This window comes from Agelaius phoeniceus, chromosome 3, assembly GCF_051311805.1.
Source record: "Agelaius phoeniceus isolate bAgePho1 chromosome 3, bAgePho1.hap1, whole genome shotgun sequence".
Lineage (NCBI taxonomy): Eukaryota > Metazoa > Chordata > Aves > Passeriformes > Icteridae > Agelaius > Agelaius phoeniceus.
This window is the reverse complement of record NC_135267.1, coordinates 83,048,353-83,070,303: the sequence shown is the minus strand read 5'-3', so window position 1 is coordinate 83,070,303 and position 21,951 is coordinate 83,048,353. Positions and strand designations below refer to the sequence as shown.

The window sequence follows — 21,951 nt, the reverse complement described above, 5'->3', positions numbered from 1 at the left end:
TTTTCTGGGGATTGCCAGATACTAAAGCTCAGCAGAGTATCTTATGGCACTTGGAGATACTCATAGCTTTGATAATCCTGGTACTGCATATTCAGGCTATTGTTACAGCAAAATATATCATAAATTACAAGATGTCTAATTTATTGGTAATCATTTACTAGTAACTGTGGCTTTTAATAGTATGTTTGGTTAGGTGTAAAAAGCACTGTTCATCACTATGCTCCATCATAAACAAACGTGTTTTCCAACCAAACACAGGTATGGACAGAAGAAAAAAGGAGCAGACAATTTTGTGTTGGCAAAACCATCGTACCACTGAGCTATAATCAGCACAGCATCTTGGAATACAAGTGATCTGTGGCATCAAATGAAAATGTGTCAAATGCATCAAAGCAACAAACCCATTTTTAACATCAGAAAACTGAAAAATTAAATTAACGGTGAAAAATATGAAACCAGTTTTTCAAACCAGTTTCAGAGGGCACCTATGGAACTAAAACCTCCAATTTCAACATCTATACTATGCCAAATGGTAGCAATAAATGGTAGCAAAATGGTAATGCAAAATGCAATGGTAGCAAAAAAATAAAAAAGAGAACAGTATTTATATAGACAGAGATTAAAGTGATGAGACTATATAGTTCTCTTAGAAGAAATGACACCCCACAAATCTACCAGACTTCTTCAAAGAAATCAGTTAATCTATGGACTGGATGACTGTAATTTAGCTTTCAGCCTACCTGAATTTCCAAGAAAGGCTTTTACAAAACTCTTCAACAAAATCTCTCCCTAAGGCTAATGTGGAGTGGCTGATGTCACTTGGTCTATTCAGCCTGGAAGAGAGTGAGGGCAGACTTCATCACAGTTGACAACTTTCTCCTGAGGGAAAGCAGAGATACAGGTACAGATCTCTTTGTTCCTGTGACCAGTGATAGGAGTCAAGGAAACAGCATGAAGCTGAGTTGGGAGAGGTTTCAATTGGATATCAGGAAAAGGTTTTTCACCTACAGGGGGATTTGGCACTGGAACAGGCTCTCAAGAAGCATTTGGACAACACACTCAGGCATATGGTATGGTCCTTGGGGTGTCCTGTGCAGGGTAAGGAACTTGACTCAATGATCCTTGTGGGCCCTGTCCAACTCAGCATATTCTATTCTACCCTATACTTGACAAAAACAGAATTTTGAAAATAAATTAAACTCCAGATAAAGTATAATCACATTACAGACCATATTTCTGTAGGATGCTGTAGAAAGCAAAAATGGAAACTAATCTTTTAAGTGGAAGAAAGTAAATTTAGACCTCAAATAAATGCAGATTCAACTCTTCTCGGAAAGACTTACACTACAGCATACTGCATCTTGGAAAGCTCCCTTAGAAGGAAGGCAATTTTCTATTTGTACTTAAGTATTTATCTCTGGTCTCTATCAGAAAAATGAGTGGGCTAGGTGGATTTTGGCTTCACCTAGAACAGCTGTTGTTTTTTTTCTGATTGCCCCATCCTTGTCACAGTGAATCCCACCCTGCTGACATCCTACTTCAGGGCAGAGAAAGAGAGAGCTTATCAGGTTTCTTGTCTCAACCTCTGCTCTTTCATCTCACTAGTGGTTTTCAAAAGGACACAGGAAAATCCCTCTGTAAATCACAGAGATGAACCCTAAGGAAGATGAATAAATCCCCACAGTATCCTCTGACCTGTTTCATGTATCTCTAAGCTGCTGCTCTCAGTTTACTTTATAATACAGCTGCCATCACTACTGGCATTCACTACCACCTTTGCTGACACTTGCAGACGGGACCCACAATTCATGGCCACAAATGGCCGTCTCAATGAACAAGCTCAGAAAATTGTGGTCATCTCCCTCCAAACATCAAGAGCTCAGAGACACAAGTATGCTGGATGTTGGAGGATTGATTCCCTCAATGAAAGCAGCACCTCTCTCACATCATTTTTGTGTATCAGTGTGGTTTAAAAATTTTCAAATCATCAAATCACTGGATACTAACTCCTCTTTGAAATAGGTAAAGAAGCTGTAAAGTGAGAGGGCACTTGAGAATCAATCCAGTCCCACCGTTATCAATAGAACACATAGATAGCATTTCCATTGCAAAGCTGACACACAAAATAAAGTTAAAAAATGTCAAGGAAAGGCTACCAAATACAAACAAGAAGAAACTCCACATATTTGCCTGCATTTTCTATAATTTACGTGTGAGGAAAGTAGGCGTCTCACAATACCATCTACTGAAGAACAAGCAAGGGGCAAAGTGACAGGAGAGATGCAAGAGCAGAAGAGCTCTTTGCAACATCTTATGGCAGGCTCTGTCTAGATGCAAGCCCAAGATCTTTGCCTCTTGTTCCTAACCAAGTTTACCTGCTTGCCACTCTGCACAATGCTGTCATTCTCCTGAGTACACAAATGTGTAGTCCAAGCATAACCACCTTTTAAGGTGTCCATCAGATTACATTTACAACTTATCACTTACACTGACACAAACTTTTCAAAAACTTTAATCCCACATAAAGAACAAAACCCAACTTTTTTTTAAAAGTAATTTTGCAGTTTTAGAGTACTCATGTAAGATTTACAAAATAACTTGCAAAACTCTAAAGGGCATGGTGGTATCAAGGGAAGCCAAGTGTTTGGATCTTTGGATCACCCTCTAGAAGGTGGCTGTCTTTCCCTATCACAGCATGACTCACTGCAGTCAGTAGGATGGCAAAGAAAACAAGACATCAGGGAAAGCAGCAGGCAGGCTAACAAAAGGTTTAGGATGACATTCTCCTTAACATTATCAGTAAAAACTACATCATTGATTATAACTGGAGTTGGAGAAGTGCTATACTTGTTCTTTAGAAAAAGGGTCTGAAGTGATGTACCAATGAAGTTTCAATCAGTCACACGAAAAAGCAATTATGTGATAACTACCCTGAAATAGCTAACACACCATCAACAATATCATATTAAAAATAAGCAAAAATCATAAACAATATAATTTAAAATACTAAATCAATTTGATGCTTAAATCAATTATTTTTTTAATATTAAAAATCATTGCTCTCTTTGGAGCAAATGGATAGGTATTTTCATCTGTGTATCTTAGCATCAATGTTTTAATTTATAACTGATTCTAAAATGCATGGACTAAAGCAGTATCTCAAATACAATAAATGTTTTAAAATGCATTCTGTTAGTAATCCATCATTTCATCTTGATATAGCAAATAAATCTGCTTACAGAAAGAGTTTCTATTCTCTCCCATCAAAGCTATATAATCTTCAAACAAAGACATTCACTAAATCGAGGATCTGCATTTTAATAAATGTTATCAACCTAAGAAGTTATGAAAATTAAAAAAAAAAAAAACAGGAAAACTTCATAATACTGAGGACAAATGATAGTTAAAATATGAGTTAGTAATATATGAGTTGACCTTTGTAAATATAAGTGATTCCTTTTCCTCTTCACAGGTTATACACCAGTTTTCATCTCTGGAAACTGCAGCAGAGATTAAATCTATAAAAGAACCTAATTAATGACACAAACAGCAGCAATATTTTTTGCAGCTGTCACTAAAAGGAAACTTACTGGATGTGGATACATGCCTCCAATCTAAAAGGTTAATGGGGCACTGCACAGTTATAGCATTGAGCTGTGCTTTGAATCACTGCAAATACACCTGTGCATTTGTGCTTATCTGCTTTTTCATTGGAAGTAAATTGATCTATGATTTGCAAACAGTGTTTTCTGGGTTCACTTAATAGTAGAAAAAGGAGGTGAAAGATGCAAACGAAACTATAACATGGCTATTGATGCTTCTCAGAAAATTCAGAAAAGTACTCCACTTTCAGACAGTTTTGCAAGGAGATCCCTTTCTTTGTCTGTTTTCAACTACCAAAAATATCAAGAACAAAGCAGAATCTTTTTCTGCTTTTTCACAGTTCTTCTCTCCCTGCAGCTTATTCGGCATCAAAATTCACAACTATAGATTGGAGTATCACTGTTAATTGCTTCAGAGACCATGAAATGTCAAAAAGTAGGTGGTTTGAATTAATGCAGGAAATTAAGCATGGGAAACAGCAATTCCTCAAGTCCAAATTCATTAACTGACATTGTTTAAAGCAATTATCTTTCTTCTGTTTTCTAAGTTTCAAAAATTATCATGCAACACAATAATTATATGTGGGGAATTACAGTCATGAGGCTAAATTTTTTCCATTTTATTTACCTGCTTCAAACTTTGTAGTTGAGAAGGAGGAAGGTGGTAGCTTTATTATCTTTCATATTTTTTAGTCCTCACACAACTTTCACCACTGAAACTAGCCACCAGTGAATTCAGTTTTTTTTCAATTTTGATTTGGTTGGCTGTAGACAGAAGTACCTTTTCAGCTCACACCACACACACTTTATATTTATTAATAACCTAGAACAGAGGAAAAAAGTGGAAATGGAAAAAATGAAAATTGAAGTAATACTGGAAGACAAAAGTTGTTACAGTGTGCAGGACCAGAGAGTACAATAAGGCACTTCAGAGCATACTAAATGAACTACTAGAGCAAAAGCAAAATATAATCTGTGTTGATGAATGCAAAATAAGTGAAAAAAATGAACATCCAAATTATCAACTCAAGAAATTCAGCAACACAAAGAGAAATGGTGGAGGAAAAAAAATTTTTAGAATATCAGCTCATCAGCAGTTGTGGTTAAAGAACAACAAAGATGAATAAGGAATAGTATGGCAATGCATATGGATTAAAATATGAAGGATATCACTGAATTATTGGATTAAAGAGTGAAGAAAATCATATTAAATCATATGTATGAAAAACAAATCGTGACTCTTACCTTTGGAAAGAAAACCTAAAAGGGTATGACACTGTGAATAGTCTAGATACCAGTCATGGACTGCTCATAATTTAAGAATTAAAAAAATGAAGAGAACACTCAAAAGACAGTCCATTCAAAATGGATAAATCAAACACCCTTCTCAAGTTATATGTTCAAAACTCATGTCCACCAAAAAGTAAGTGAAAAAATCTTAACACATTTCAAGGCAGGAATGGATACTCTGGCATTTGTCAGTAATACCATTACAATTTCAAATTAATTTCTAGGAAAAATGTTAATCTTCTTCAAATCAATTGCTTATGAAAATAAGTCAAAATATCTGCCTATTAAACCATTATATATTCTTCTAACAATGTGTTGTTTACCTAGAGTTCATTACCTTTGAAATTTGGTGACTGCTGTAGATGGTTGCTATATCTAAATTAATTGCTATGATTCAGACACCCATTTCTATGCTTCCTGCAGGACCTCCAACAGCTTAGATGCAAAAAGCAAAGGAAGAGATGCCAAAAAATCCAATTTCCTACCTTTAGCAGAAGTAACAGCTTCTTCAAATTGCCTTCATAAATTTCAGAACAGCTAGATATTTTGTCTGTTTCATTCTTTCAAAGCACAAACACTTTCTAAAATGTTTATTAGAGATGGCATGACAAAGATAAGTGATCAGAGAAGAAGTTGAAAGGGCACCAGTTCATTTTGGAAGAAACAGTCTGCACGCCCTCACCACTATACAGTTTAGGAATAGGAGCTCATTAAGAGTGTTTTACCTTGAAGTGCTGGAGTATGTTTATGGACAGCTACCGTGGAGCAGTTAACAACACCTGCTTTGTTCATGTGTCTAATCCTTACACTCTCACAGCTTGAAACAACTCACTGAGGTTTGACGTTCATTGTTGGTTGAGGTTTTCTTCTTTTCCTTCCTTTGTAAGATGAAACTCAATTTGATATCCCAGCTTCAAAAACATCATGAGAAAATGAAGATAGTTTCATTACTTGACATACCTCTCTAGTGAATTAAACTTCAATAGAAGAGTTTAATCCAGGCTGCTGTACATCATCAGCATCCAAATGCACCAGTTTGAAATTAGTATTAAAATTATTCATTAAGATGAAGGAAAACTAACTTGATCTGAATAAAAGCAGAACAATGATTTAGCCCGTGTTAACCTTAAACAAGTCCAGATGTATTGAAGTAAGATTTTTCACGAGTTTACCTAAACCAATTTTTAGCTAAATTGAACAAATTCTGTGCTTTTTCTTTTTTTTTTTAATAAAATTACTAGAGAAGTAAAAGCTGGCACCTTTGGATTTTTCAGAATGACAATGATGATCTGAAATAGTTAATAGTTCTGAAAATTCAAAAGGAAAAGAAATTCAATATTCTCTAGTGCTTATACTTGGGAAACCTATGAACAGGCATAAAGCAGAGAGAGATAAGAATTAACTAAAAAGCCTCCAGTTTACTGGATCAATAATGCTTTAGTCTGTTTTCTTATTAACCAGCATACAGGTCATTCTTTCAAACAATCCCTTTGATCTGTCTCTGGTCTGCAAATGCTGCTGCCTAGAGAATACCAGATTACATTATTATTATTATTATATTGGTTATATTTATGTTCATTTTTATGAGCATGTATCTCTTCTCTCCTCACATATTCATATAGCTGGGTAAAGAATGAAACAAGCCAGTGGATTTCTCCTATTCATTTAATCTAATATTAGAAATAACAAATTTATATTATCAGCATAGTGAATGAATTTATATAATCAGTGTAGTGACACTGGCCTAAGATAGATTTGACTTTACTTTGTTTCTCCTTGTAGGAAATATGGGCAAATGCTGAAAAACATAAGGTCATCCAAATTATTGCTAGCAAGAAAACAGTGTCCTATTGATTTTCTTCTGAAGACCTCCTCTAACGTAATTTAGAATATTCCTCCAGCACAAAGAAATGTCATCCTTTCCCATTATGTCTATACCTTTTTAACCACTGCACATTTTACATACACAGAAAAACTGACAACACTTTGTTCTTACCTTAGAAATAAAACTACTATAAAACTAAATGTTCAGCAACACTAAGGGCCAAATGAGAAACTAAAGCTAAGAACATAGCTTGTTACTAATGAAGTCCTTTTTCTTACCAATTTAGGAGGGAGGGAAATAAATATACTCTTCATAGGGCAAAAAGCTATTCAAATCACACATTGCTACCAAGGCTTTTTTCTTTCAAGAAGGACAATAAACCCCAAAGATTGTATAGCTGTCAGCATCTCTTTTGTAGCTGCTGCACCAGGTAGTTTTGGAAACTATAATTTCTGTCTCACTTCTACTACACTTCTGGATGATACGGCTGGCATGTAGAAAGCCTAGATAGTAAACTTTATTTCATTTTAAAAGAGCCAAATTTAAATCACTAGTTTATATATCATCTTAAACTGGAGAGGAAGGCCAAGTCTAATCATTTGACTTCTATATATTTTACTGGGGTTGCTTAAGGAGCATCAGAAGTCATAATAAAAGATGATACAGATAGATAGATAGATACGGTTCTGCAGAGCAAGGGACAAAACATAGCTGCTTAAACTGTTAGGTCAATAAATATCCTAAATATAGTGTCAAAAATGCATGCTGAATGTCACACCATGTGCCTCAGAGCATTGACCAAATGCTTCTTGAACTCTCTCAGGCTGGTGCTGTGATCACTTCCCTGGGAAGCCAGTTCCACCCCAACCACCCTTTGAGTGAAGAATGTCTCTAATATCAACCTAAACCTCCCCTGACACAACTTCAGCCCATTCCCTTGAGTCCTGTCACTGCTCACAACAGAGAAGAAATCTGTTTCTGTCCCTTCTCTTTCTTGATTCAAATCACAGCTGAAAACCTCAGGACCTCACTAAATTCCTCGCTCCTCTTGAGACCATACCTGTTCTGAAAGGAATTTATGTCAATGGAGTTAATCAAAATTACTTCTGAATGCTGAAGATCATATAAGTTGCTTTGTTTTAGAGAAGATGAACTCAAAAGTCAGGATGATTTCTTAACAAAACCAGCTGACCACAGAGCAGAACAACTGCTGCAAACCCTATCTGAAGTCCACTGTTTTTAAGCATCTGTCTTCATTGTCTCCATATGCTGTCCCACCCAATATGTCTTCTAATCTTTCTGCTGTCCTCCCCTTGAGCAGGGACTGCTGAAGTTAACTTCATGGGAGAAGCTAAGGACATAATTGAATGTTAATATTCAACACCATTGCTCTACCCACATGTAAAGGGTTGTTTCTCACATATTTTGTCCTATTTTTGTATGAAGGACCATTTGACTATATTGAGCTTTGAGATTGAAAATACCTTCATCGTTTTGGCCTACTAGTTTTCCTTTAGTCCATTTCATTCAATGTTTTCATCAGCATATAGCTCCCTTCCATTTTTCAACAAGAAATTATTGAAAGACAAACATTCTCTAGGTACTAAGAATCTACCAACACTAGATCAATGCTTTCTCAGCTTCCCATTAAGATGAATTCTCTGGCTTCTGGCCAAAATATAATTGATAAATATTGAGAAATGCAACTTTATTAGCCACAAAATTTACACATTGTATTTGCTGCTGTAGGTATGCTAATTTACACAAGCACAGACCAGCCTCTGCCCCAGTCATCATAAGATACTGAAATCAGTCACCTGAAATAAGCCGTCCTGCAGTTGCAAATCTGTCAGGGTGTGTAATGGTTGTTGGGGACATGGGGCTTTTGTGTTTTAAATATTGCATAATAGTGTATTCTGCTTTCTTGTGAAACACTTCTTTTACCCATCAGTATAAATCTGGGGACGCTATCAATATCCTAGGTATCGTCACATAAAAATGTTTCCTTGTCAAGGTTTGCACTGAAACACCAAACTCCAGAGAATCCTCTGATCAGAGTCCATTGCAGGTGTCTGGTTTCTCAGACCACCATCTTTATTGGAGCTGATTTCAAAACAAACAGGAGAAATTCCCACATACCACCTCTCATCCTGTGGGGCATTAATGCACTTATATATAGACTTATATATATTTTAAAGCAGCATTTCCACTTAGAGACATAGCAGTTTCCTGTTCCTTGTTACTGTATTTCATTAGCCTCAAAGTATGCAATTATCAAGTGATTGCATCTGAAAAACCTAATGATCATAGCAAATTACTTCCATATCATGGAGAGTTTTGCCAATATTATCCTCTTGAGCCATTTTCCACATCTTGCAGGCACCACACTATAATCCTGATACACATTCTGCAAGGATAAAAGCTCTGCAACAGAGTACTGTTTGGGGCATCTTAGGTTTTGTAGTAATTGACAAGACATTGAAAGTAATAGCAGGGTTTGGAGCAGGAATTGAAGAATCTTCACAATTTTGGTGCTCATTCCCACTTCCTCTCTGCAGAAAACATAGCAGTCCTCCTCTAATACTCTAGCACACAATACTGGGAGACCCAGGCCCATTATGGGTCCATGAATAGAACTACAAGAGACATTTGTTCAGAAACCTTATTGCTGGAACTTTTCAAATCAAAGACATACTGGTTCAAGACTCTCACAACATTCTCTAAGTAAAGAGAATCTAAATACCCTTCATGGAAAGAAGCCCTTACTTATTCAAAAGAAGACTAGCAGTCAAGAAAAGAAAGGGATTGTCCTTTGTGGAGGGCAAAATGGAGAGCCACAAATAGTTCTGAGCAATCAATCCTGTTTCTAAGACTGAAGCAAAGATGGAGACACAGTATGTGAGGACACACCTTGAAAGGCTGGTGCCCAGCATATTTGAGTGCAACAGCATAGCTGAGGAAGGAAATTATAAAATACTGTGGAAGAGAAGTCAGCCCAATTTCTTGTGTTAGAGGTTTCAACTGACTAGAAAGAAAAATTACTTAAAACCTGTGTCCAAGACTCAGATTCATCTCAGAAGAACAAGATTGCTAAGAAAAATATTTTTTTGTTTTCTGTCTGGGGGAAAAAACCACAGGTGGCAATGCAGACAGGTAAACACATGGAATCACATACAAGAGGCAAAGAAGTTATAATTGTGGCAGCTCAAACAGGACAACTGAGAAAGAGAGCTCACAGCTACTTTTGGACTAAGATTTATCACCACACTGCTCTCTGAGGAAGAAAAATGGCACTCAACACTTGTAACATTCTGTAAGGATTACCAATCTTGCAACAAGCAGTTTTTCACAAATTAGCCAAAGCTAACTTTGTAATGGAAAGCCAGCCAACAGGTGCACAAATGGCAGTAAAGGTTTTAAAAAGGAATACAATTTGTTCCCAAATGTTCAAAATTCATTTATTTCTTGCTGTATCAAACTTCACACGAGATCATTTAAAAGAATATTATATTCTAATGGAAAAATGTTTCCTTTTGAAGTATTTAAAAGCACAGTGAATAAAGCTGTATTCTAACTCATGACCTCTCTCAAGAGAAAACATGGCCATGTCACTAAGACCTTTGAGAAACAAACACAGACAGAACTATCTAAGGTTTGTACCTGAACTCCCAAAGTTTGGGGAGTCATGAACCATCTTTAGATACCAAAGTCAAAATTACCACAGAAAACCTCTGAGAAATGATGACAAATAGAAACATAAGATAGGTCCTTGCATTGAATCCTGAATTTCCATGTAATCTAATTAGATATATTTTAGTAATCCATAAAGTCATACCCACTTCAGTTACATAATATGCAGAATGTTCTAGAGTGGAATTAGAAGAACAGAAAACAGCAGGAGGAATATACAGTTTTCGAAGAAAAGGAGATTAAATCAAGACAAATTAAAAACTGTTATATTTGCTGCTGTTGATACAAGCAGTCATAAAGTTTTCCAATAACATGAAGTTATTCCAGTCTTGCAATCTTGAAATATATTATGTTACTTCAGTCTTGATTGCGCAACATTTGAATAAAAACCCCAACTTTTGAATGTTCTCAATGGTAGATTTCCTCTTACAATTTACATTTATATTTTACTTAAAAACCATCTCCTTGTAACTGTAGCCTCAGGTACCTTGTTATTTTGCATCAGTTACATCATTAAAATTATTATTTGACTTAATTTGAACTCTACTTGTGAAAGAGTGATCAAACACAAACTGAGAATTTCTACAGGTGACACTATTGAACTAATGAGAAAGTTAAACCTTTCTAAAAGATACATCCTGTCATTTACTCTTTCCTGGAATGCAAGAATCTAAAAAGGATGCACCCAGGTACTTCTACAAATGCAACACACATCAAAGTGGCAAAGACTGCAAACAGAAGACAAAGCCAAATAAATACAGAAAAAAAGCAACTACACAAAAATTATAAAGCTCACAGTAACTCTCTGTATCAGACACTTTTTTATTGGTTGTCCCTATTTTATTCTCCTCCTGCTCTCTATTTTATATGTTAGACATGTTTACTTTAATGAATAATGATGGTCACAGGTGATCTCAGGTAAACACTAGAAATTCAGTGGTTCTAAAGAAGTCAATACAGATTTCTTTATGGAAGGAAGGAAGGAAGGTGGGAGGGATGTGAAGGTTCAAGTGATGCGTAAGCTCTGTGCATACACCAGTACTCCTGTATCTGAAGAACTTGACCTGAAGACTTTCATGCACCTACCTAAGGTTCAAATTTTTCAGTTTAAACATGAGACATCACAGAAATGAGTCATTTTTTCATATCTTATTGTTTCCATGCCTTTTCTTTTGTAATGAAGATACACTTTTTTTGCAAAGTGTCAAATACACTATTCACATATTCTTAAAGAACAAAATACTGAAAATATTGTAGGAAATCAGCAAAACTACAGAAAAGATCATTCATTCAATGAATAACCTTTTAAAGTCCTTTTAAAAAAGGACTCAAATCCAAATCCAGTAGGAATAGCAAAAACTGTTTCAGTCACTCTCTTCCAAGTTATATACACAGTTTATTTGTAGTCTGATTATACAAACTAGCTCCTCAAGTGTACAGTACTGCCATTTCCATTTCCATTGGTGCTAAACTGACCCCTGCTGGCACGATTTGTAGTTGTTGAAAACACCTGAATATTTTAAAAAATTTCTAAAGATGAAAACAGTTTTTTAATGGTACCCAAAAGTGTGCTAATACATTTCCTTGTACAAATCTTTGTAACACAAGGAACTCAAAAAATTAGTTTCTGAAATGACCCAGGAAGAAGCAATGAGAGTATGGGGAGGAAAGATGAAAGGAGACATGTAAGATTATGCAGCTATTCAGCAAGTCTGTGCATGAGATAACATTTCCCCCCCATCTTAAAACCAATAAAACTCTACCAAAGAAAACTATGCCACAACAAAAATACTTAAAAATATTAATATAGTCACACATTTTTGAAGTTGCATTAATTGAGGGTTAAGATACTTGACTTTTTGGGGGGTTTAGTATAATGTCAACAGCAAGTGTTAAAACTGATAGTTTTTCTTAGAGATCTTTTTCTCTCTATTAGGTTATTTTTTGCCAGAGAATGCAAATATGAGGATGCTCTGAAATAATAAAATCCTCCCTCCCCATGGGTACCATGATTGAATTTTCTCAGAAATATAAATTTGAAGGCAAAGTTGATCTTTTTGGGCTTGGCCCAAGCTTCAGCATCTCATGCAAATAAAACTATTCATCAGGAGAAAGGTCATGCAAAAGCTGAAATAGCATGCCACATTTTCCTAAAGGTCTTGAAAGTGCTTCTGTTATATGATCTGATTGCACTTCTCCCCCTTTTCTAATTCTGCCACATTTCCTTTATTGCTATTCCCTGTCTGCTAAACACCAGCCTTTGGGATGGACAGAAAAGGGAGTCCCAGCTAATGCAAGGTCTCACATATGGTATGTGTATATAGGCTGGTCCTTTTTTTAAATAAGTGGCATCTAATTCTTTCTACATATCCATAATCAACATCGCCACCATGATGAAACAAACATGACAATGTGTTTGTGCTTTGTATGTGTTTTGGCATTGAAAATTCTTCATACAAACTGAATCCACAAACAGCAGAACTCACAAAGCCTGGTCTCCTTGGTTTTCACTCACATATCTCTGTGTTTCAATTCTCTTGTGTCGATTACGATATTGTGGTGGCCATTTCCTTAGTGAACGCACTAAGGAGTCTCTTGGCTTCTCACCTACATATCATATTCCCTGAGAAAGCCAAGCCAAAAATCAAATGTGACTTGAAAATAAAGATCACAAAGAAGGAAAAAGGAAGTTACAGAAGAGAAGAGCTAGAAAGTAATGTGATTTATTTTGGAGGGGCTTTTCAGCACAGAATAAGTAGAAAGTGGCCTGACAGCAAAAAGAAACTGAAAACATTGCATTAACTGCATTGGGAAAATAGGGTCAAAGTCCACCCTACTTTTTAGGGTACCTGTTTTTTCTTGATCCTTTCAAAAAAACTTAATCATTTCCCTCAATAGTTCAGTCTTTTCAATTGAAATTGTAGCATGCAAAGCTATATATACTTGGAAAGAAAATACTGAAAACAGCAAGATGGAGGATGAAGTTTAATTTAATAGACAATGCCAACTAAAATTCTCCAAAGACATTTTTGGGAAAACTAGAAACAGGAGAAGTTTTATCCCACCAGCCTCAGAGTACATTATTCTAGACATATGTGCACACATCCCCCCATGTTCTTCACATGTTTGAGTGTCACATACACATGTGCGCAAAATATAATTATAAAAAGCTTCAAGAATGTATCTGAAATACCTGGAGAGTTTGGATTGATGAAGTATCATTTGTAAGCATGCACATATTTTAGATACAGCAGGATCAACAGTCCTGATAAGCAACAATTGCCCAAGCATTTATTACACTCCCAGACAAGGCCTACAAAATATGATCACAACACTGTAATTTTTTTTTTAAACTCTTCATACTTTTTTTGTTATCTTTAGGTAATGATGTGGGTTTAGACATTTTGAAATATTACCTGGTTTTATTTAGCATTTAAAAATATTAAGACTGACATCAGTGAATTGTTACTTATACAAGGAAATTATATGATTACTTGGATGATCTAAACAGCTTCAATGGGGATTTTTTTAAATTGTTCTTTTTAATATGGATAGAAATGCTGTCAAGGTTTTGTATTAGTCTACACACAGGGGAAAAAAAAATCTGTCTCAAAAATTTTTGAGTCAAAAGAGAAACATTATAAAAAGTGACAAAAATATTACTTCAGGTATGAAATGGAAGTGCTCCCTATATCCACAGAGCATATCTCCCCGCACAGTTGGCAATGATTATGTACATCCATTCCATTCCTTCCTGCTGAACTGAAATCAAAACAAAGTTTCAAATATAACTATTTAAAGAAAAGGGGGAAAAAAACCCTAATAATTTTTCCTGGCTACACATCTATTCCCATCCATCACTTTGCAAGTTGCTCCAGACAAAATTTGCCATTTGTTTGCTAAGTATGCAGAAGTACTAAGAACATCAAAGGGGTTCAGATTTACACTCTGTTTTGATGAAGGGACACAACCCAAGAACTGCCCCTTGACTAGACCAGGCTGTCAGAAGAAATTCTACTAGGGATTATACAAAGAAGCCCATGCCTTTCATGCATATGCTAGGGAGTTGTTCTCTGCAATATCATAATCCAAACTAATGGAGAAGAGTGACAAAACCTATGACCTTTTTAAATTGTGTAGTACAAACTTGCTGCTGTCACTTACCAGCTGTAAATTTCTTCCAACCATATGTCAACCTCATTTCAACAAGGCAAATATAATATATTTCTAAGCATTCAAGTGGAACTGTATGTAGTATGCTCCAAGAAAACAAGTTAAGAACACTCTAAAGTAAACTACTGCAGCTGAAGGAAAAAAAAAAAAACAAAAACAAAAGCGGAGAGAATGCATAATGCAAAATACACTGTTAAAAAAAGTCTCCCACACCAAAACTCAATTCCAGATTAAAATCTTGTACAAGCAAAAAATTAAAGACAGACTAACCCAACAAGTAAGAAATAAGTCAGCAAGAATTTCAGCATGTATTATTGATATAATCAATATACTCAGCATACTCAGCAAATAAATTTCTGCCCCAGTTTTTGCATCTGAGCAAGATGTGCAAAATAGTGAAGGAGTCAATAATAAAAAATTAAACAGGAACATTTTAAAGACACAAAAATTATCTCAAATAATTCAACAGTAAAAACAGTGTAATATATTTCATCTCTGCTTTGTCATCTTGCATCTTCTATTAATCATTCACAAATTTTAAAAAGTTAAAGACTAAATAAATACATAAGAACATATGTCCAAATAAAACAGTACTGAGCTGAATTAAATAAGCACAATAATTCTGCTTATAACAAGGAAATGCTATTTCAGCTGGTTAGCTGGGAAGGCAAGTCCTCTCTCCTATTCACTCAGTTGCATCTGAGCTTAAGTACCTTGCTGGAATAGATCAGCCTTATTCCTCAGAAGGATGAACTGTTTTGAAAGCAAACACAAGCTTAGGTTGCCCATATTCTGACTCAGAAGCCAGGGCTGCCTTAGCACTGCCTTACCAACCCCAGCCTGGGAACAGCTCAGGTTCCCTTCCATGCTAACAGTGCTGGCCTCAGAGCCTCCCAGGTCACTCCTGACAGCTGTACAGGAGTACATTCAAAGCTCCTGCAGAACACTGTACCAAAATGCTCAGTCTTTTCTTCAGAAAGGGTAATTTTGCTTAGGGTATCAAGGAAACTTTAGTCGAATAAGGTTATTTTAAATAAAGACAAAGCAAGTAGAGCACTCTTCACTGTACATTTAGAAGAGCACTACTTGCAAACCATATAGCTTAAACACAGTTTCTTAATAAACAATGCCTCTGTCTCTGCTTCTAAATACATACAAAATACAGTGGTCATAGAGAATTAGTAACTGAAATTCAATGTTTTCTTCTGTAAATGGTATTTACTTGTTCACAACAGTGGTAAAAGCCTAATTTATGACTTGCATTCAGCCAGAAGTATTAGACCACATGTTTGGAGGCCACTAGAAGTGTAGGAGGTCCACTGTATCTGGTTCTCTTTATGATTTGGGTCCTGCTTATTTATGTGTGGACTTTAGCTCAGTTTCAGATAAGGTAATTTCCTAAATTAAGATGAATAAATAATGATTCTTCAAAAATTGCAGCAGTCTTTACAGATGATAAGAAAGGTAGATGAATGCTGAGAAACTTGGGAGAATACATTAAAAACATGTGACTGTTTTGCTGACAAAGTTGATAGGAGCTGTTAAAATAGCTTAGTCGGCACACGTGTCCCTATGCCTGGACCACTGAGTACAACCATAATTTGCACATACAGCATGGGTAATCTATCTTACTGCAAACTGAGCAGACAAAACCATTTTTGACAAGAAACAATCCACCACACTCTGAAAAAGTTAACACAGCTACTCAGCTGAATAAGGTATCCAGATTTGGAGGTTTTATGGATGTTGACGGATTCTGTTTCAAGAATTCTTTTTCACCTTTCTCAGAATTACAGTTTTCAGGGTTCATCTGGCATGATGACTGCCACATCTCCTTTCAATACCAAAGATTAAGTCTTCAGCAGACCAAATCTAATGAGAAAACCATGTTTTGGGTGGTGTTCCTCTTGTTTTCTTTCTAATGGAAAAGGTTGATACATGAATTCATAATTTCTGCCTGTAGTTTGTTTAGCTTTCAGAAGTACATCAGTTTATTAGTCACAGGACTATCAGCAGAAAGAATGCAAATTTGAGGGCAGCCTTTCAAAATATTCAGTCAACTGGCACATATAAATAGCTAACATAGAATTTTAAACGGCACATAATGGATAAATAAGTGCTTTCTTGGAGTTCAAAGCTGTATATTAATAAGATGACTGAATTTCAAGAAAACAGTAGGTTTTCTTTTCTTTTTGTTTTGTGTAATAGGAAAAGAATAGTATAGTAATGGATAAAGGAAAAGATTCTAAGCAACTTTAGATCTGAGGCCCTTGAAGTTATTAGCTGTTCTCAGAGGCTCATTATTCTTTCATATCAGTCATCTGTTTTAGCTGACATTTTCAAAGTAGATTGTCAGATTTATGCTTTTCTCTTTTCTTTCTTAAAGATCAGGACATTGGAAGGGGAAAGGAAAATATTTAGGCAATAATATCTCAAAAAATTTGGGGGCTGACAGAAATATTTTCTTCTGCCCACAAGGGAATAGAAATCTTGTAATTATTTTGTTGGGTTACTGTAACACTTCTACACCTTAAAGTAATAATAAAATTTGTTAGATGTGTCTTAAAATGATGCACAAGAAACCAAATTTAGAAAAAGATTTGCAAGAAATACCAGAATAAAAGATTTCAGTACCAATTTGTTAGAGCTGAACCATCTTCTAGTTTTGCTACAAATACACATTAGTCTCTCAACTCCTACATACAACTGAAATGGTATTTGTCACTTTGGGAGTAACTGGCTTTTCATGTCACCTTCCAACCTTCCTTAATTTACTTATCTTGTAGTTTTTGAAAACATAGAAATATGTTGATATATTTGTGCAAAGAAGTTACTGGAATTGTGTCAGTGAATCCATACTGATCAGGACCATTATTAAGATAACGCTGAAAATGCACAAGAGATCCCATGATTCAATTTATAATACTACTACACCTCATTGCTGAAAGACAGGCAGATCCACTCAGAAATTCTAAGTGCTCTATACCAGCAAGAAAATGGACTAAAGGAAACTCAATCTCTTGTTAAAAATCACAGACCTTGTAGATGCAAAATGTAATTCAAATCCTTCCCTGTTGCAATGGCTTTGCCAAGAATGGAAATACATATAAGACATCCTCAGCATAACTATTGATTAAAGATATGATGCAGAAACTGTAGTAAGGACAAACTTATCTCTATTATGTTGCCAAAATGGTTTTTAACTTCTATAAATATACTCTGCAATTTAATTGTAATAACAACATTGTTAAGCTTCTCTTTTTATCTGAGGGTTTTTAACTGCCACAGGCTTTTAGTGTTAACAAGAAAATACCTATATGCTTGCAAAGAGAAATTAGACAAAATATCACCAAAGAGCCCAATAAAGCAGCTGACATATATAAACCTCAGACACTGTCATTCTGAGAACACTGACAGCATTTAAATATACAGCAGCAGACCCCGGGGTCATGATACTCACTCCACCTGTAAAATTAAAAGATTTTGACCTTGACACCAAGGTGGGGTAAAGCCACTAGCCCCAGACAGTTGGATTCCCTGGGCAGCAAAGATAAATCATGAAAGAATCAAGAGGGCTGCCAAACAGGGGAAGGAGGAAAGGACACGAGGGATCTGAATTCATAAAGGCAGAAAAAAGATGAAGCTTAAAGAAAGCACAGAGATTTTTAAAGTGGCCCTCCTAATGTATTTTACAAGCAAAGTTAAATTTTGCACTGAAAGACATACTTTTTAGCTTTAAGCTTTTCTCAGCTCTCAAATAGATTTTTTAAAGATTTGAAATGGTGTTTCTAAATGCATCAAGGCATTGAGGTTTTACAGCTCAAACCAGGCTGATTGAACACACACTACATAACAAGTAAATTGAGTAAGTGTTTTGGAGAAGGATGGCCTAACAGAAATGTACTAAGCAGTCCTACCACTTCCATGTGAAACCAGCAAGAAACATCTCTCCCATATTTACCACATCTCTTATTGGAGCGACATCATATATCACCTTAGCTCTTGACACCTTCCCAGTTTTCTCACTTCATTTAGTATCTTTTCTTATTTCCTGTCTTTTATTTTCTAACACCCTCAATCATAACATGGGTAGCTCCTCTTACTACCCATTTTTTGCACTCTATGCTCTGCTTTTTCTTTTCCCTCCTTAGCCCGCTTGCTAGCTTGTGTTTCCCCTACAACAGTCACCTGTATTTTAAATTGTCTCCTTTCTACATGGGAAGCAACTTTTTCAAATACTTACTCAAATCCTTCTCTCTTTGTCTGGCTCTCTGTTACCAGTCTTCATTTCAGTGTGCTCTCCTCCTGCTTTGCTGCCTGACCTTTAAAAAAATAATTGTTGCAGCAGAATACTAAATGTACTTGAAATATTGTAGCTCATACAGTCTGTTCAAAGATCAGTCAGGGCTGCAGCACCTCAGTAAATGTGACACCTGCAATCTACCTTTGTACTGAAATTGCTTTGCTCTGCAAAATCCCTGGTTCCATTTTACAACACAACATAGTCATTCCTTATTTTCTTACAAACTCTTTCTTGACACAAAAATGTGTGTACTATCCTTGTGGCATGTTGAATACAGAGACTCATTTTCAGTTCCCAATATATGGGGTGGGAATGAAGCAAAAGTGTGAAAAGGAAGTGAGGAAGGTCAGCTAAAGTCCACTATAGGCAGGTTCCAAAGAACATCTCAGGAGAGCAAAAGGCAATTTAAAAATTAAAACTATTTATTTTTGCACTTCTTTCCCAAGTTGTAATTAGTTCACTTTTAATCCTGTGCCATAATACTTTAACATGGGTTTGGAAAAATATACAGGGAAGCATCTAGTTCTGTGCCACTGTGGACTCTTTCAATGAGAAGAAATGAGAGTTATGTTGGTGCAACTAATCTGCATTTCCTCTGTGTGAAAACAGTTGTGAAATCCACAGCTATCAGAAGAGGCCATGCTCCTACTTCTCTTAAGAGCAAAGCACAGCTCCTGAGTGCTTTCTCTTCCCTACACCTGAGGGAGCTCCTCCTCTTCCTGCCTAATTAGTGAAGAAAGGAGTAATTAAATGGAATATAACCAGGAGCATGCAGGAGCAAATCTCAGCTGAACCAACAGAGGAAAGAGAAGAAGCACTGTCATCACCAAGCAGCCCTTCTTTAGCTACACACTTCTTGATACTTGAAGGAAATCATTAAGCTTCTTGTTCTGCTGGGTTCTATCCATCTTCCTCTTTATGACATGTTTTATACACAGGATTATGCAAGTGTACATGTCAATTTTTATAAACCCAATGGCCTGCCTTAGCTATTCAGGCTTTGCAACCTCTTATATACACTTCCAACATTGCTCAAAATAGAAGAGCAATAAACTGACTTAACTACACTAAAGCTTCATTTCTTGTGAATTGTTTCATGGTGTTGAGGAGTTGAGGAGTCTGCAATAGCTCTGGTTACTGTAATCCATGGGGAGTATCCATAATTTTCAATACTAGATTATACTTTGACACAGAATACAAGTTTTAAATGCAAAAACTCAGAACAACCAGTCAGGAAATTCTGAAAAGGGGGAATGCAGAAGAGAAACACATGTTTATGTTGACCTAAGAACTTGAGAATAATTTCTTAAGAGTTAGAAGAGCACATGACACAGTGTGGGGGAAGACAAGAGGCCACCCAGTTTAGCAGTTCAGGAACCTAAAGGAACTTCTCCATTTCTCTAGTACATTCACCCCACACCAGGAAATCAGGCATAACATTTATGACTTGCCAACAGGCTAATGTAACTGCAGAGTCACATTAACAAGTTAAAGATGTTGTACTAGAAAGACTCAGGAATCCAGACTTTCTTATAGTCCTGGTAAATTACTCTGAGGAGTCTTGATAACTATCAATTTCCATTTCTGTTAGTTGCAAGAAAATTGATGCTTTTGTGAGGAATCAGAGTGCAGTGCTAGAATTTACAAAAAACCCTACTTTATAGCATTCATTATCACAAAGTATGTAGATGCCATCTCTAAGAAGTTACAGACTACAAAACATGTGTGCACAATCCTACTTTTGCTAATAATTATTTCAGTATTCCTGCATCTGAAAAATTCAGGAAGTAAAATGCATTACATCTTGGGATGACCATATATTGAAATAAGCCATCAATGTCTCAGACTGCTGGTCCAGTTACTTTATGAGAGATAGATAAATTGATGTCATTCTAGCAAGACAGATGTGATGAACAGCAGCTTCATAACAGATGACCCTTTGCTATCAGACCCATTACAAGAAATGCTGAACCAGTAGCACAATAGGAGCTAAGGTGTTCCAGCCATGTGAAACAAAAAACCCCTTCTCTCTTCTCAGCTGGAGAAGTGAAGCCCAGGCTCATTAGCTGTTGATAAAATGAAGATTCATCAAGCAAAAGATTCATCGTAGGCAACTGTTTCTGTTAAAATGGAGTTAAGTGTATTATATTGTTCAGCTAGTTCTAAGAAAATGGAATATTATTTTGTTAAACTCTTAATGTATCATTTTGTTCTAAAATGCATGCCTAATGGCTTAGTTTTTTTGACCACTGAACAACACCATCTACAAGTACAATAGCATGTAATAGTCTACTACAGGAAAAATCCTACAGGCAGAACTTATCAGAACAAGTCAGTGTGGAAAAAAGCTGGTTTTATCACAATCTTTTCTACAAGAGGCAAAGGTTTGCATTGCCTATTTTATGTTTGCCAGCAAAGTGACATTTAATATTTCACTAATTCTTTCTCCATCAGATAAGTTTCTTGGCAGAAAAAGAGTGATACTTTCTCATCTTTAAATGTCAAAAATACATTTACTTTTTGGCTTGCAAACACTGCAGACACATAAAATCCAACCATAGAGGGTAACACAATCTCCCTAGGATTAATTATGCTTTTAATTAAATTAAAAGATTCCTCCTTACGTGACCTCCGTATCTGTCCCATATGCACATTATCTCTTCTCAGGCTTGTCTCAGAGGGCAACAGACTCTCCATTACAGAGCTAGATCATTTTGCCTTTTGTTGCATTTGCCAGGAGTCTGTTTGGAATTTAATTCTTGTCCTTATTTATGAAACATAACTTCAAGAACAGTTGTTTGTATGACAAATACTCTATGAATTTGAATTTTTACCGCAACAGTTATTGAGGAAGAAATGGATTAGATTTTTTTGTCTTGTACCCTATTTTTGAAGACAAGTACAATCTGCCTTATAATTAAATTTCATGTGCCGAAAACAAACCACTGTGTCTGAATACTAAATACTCTAGGCATCTAATTTAAAACATACACAAACATCTGCATAGGTATTTTACACACAAACTTTTTGAAAGGCTAAATATTCCTGGAGGTATCAGCAAGGCAAAT

At 35.9% G+C, this 21,951-nt stretch overlaps 1 protein-coding gene across 3 annotated transcripts in view; it reads right to left on the bottom strand.

Moving 5' to 3' along the window:
* Positions 1-21,951, bottom strand: part of SMYD3 (SET and MYND domain containing 3) — a 379,752-nt gene that overhangs the window by 268,758 nt on the left and 89,043 nt on the right. Inside the window, exon 1 of one of the 3 annotated variants that reach the window (XM_077175747.1) lies at positions 741-782. The exons of the other annotated variants lie outside the window; for them this stretch is intronic. The gene's annotated coding sequence lies outside the window, so the exon portion shown is untranslated. Of the gene's footprint in view, positions 1-740; positions 783-21,951 lie in introns of those variants that run through there. 3 annotated transcript variants of the gene reach the window in all.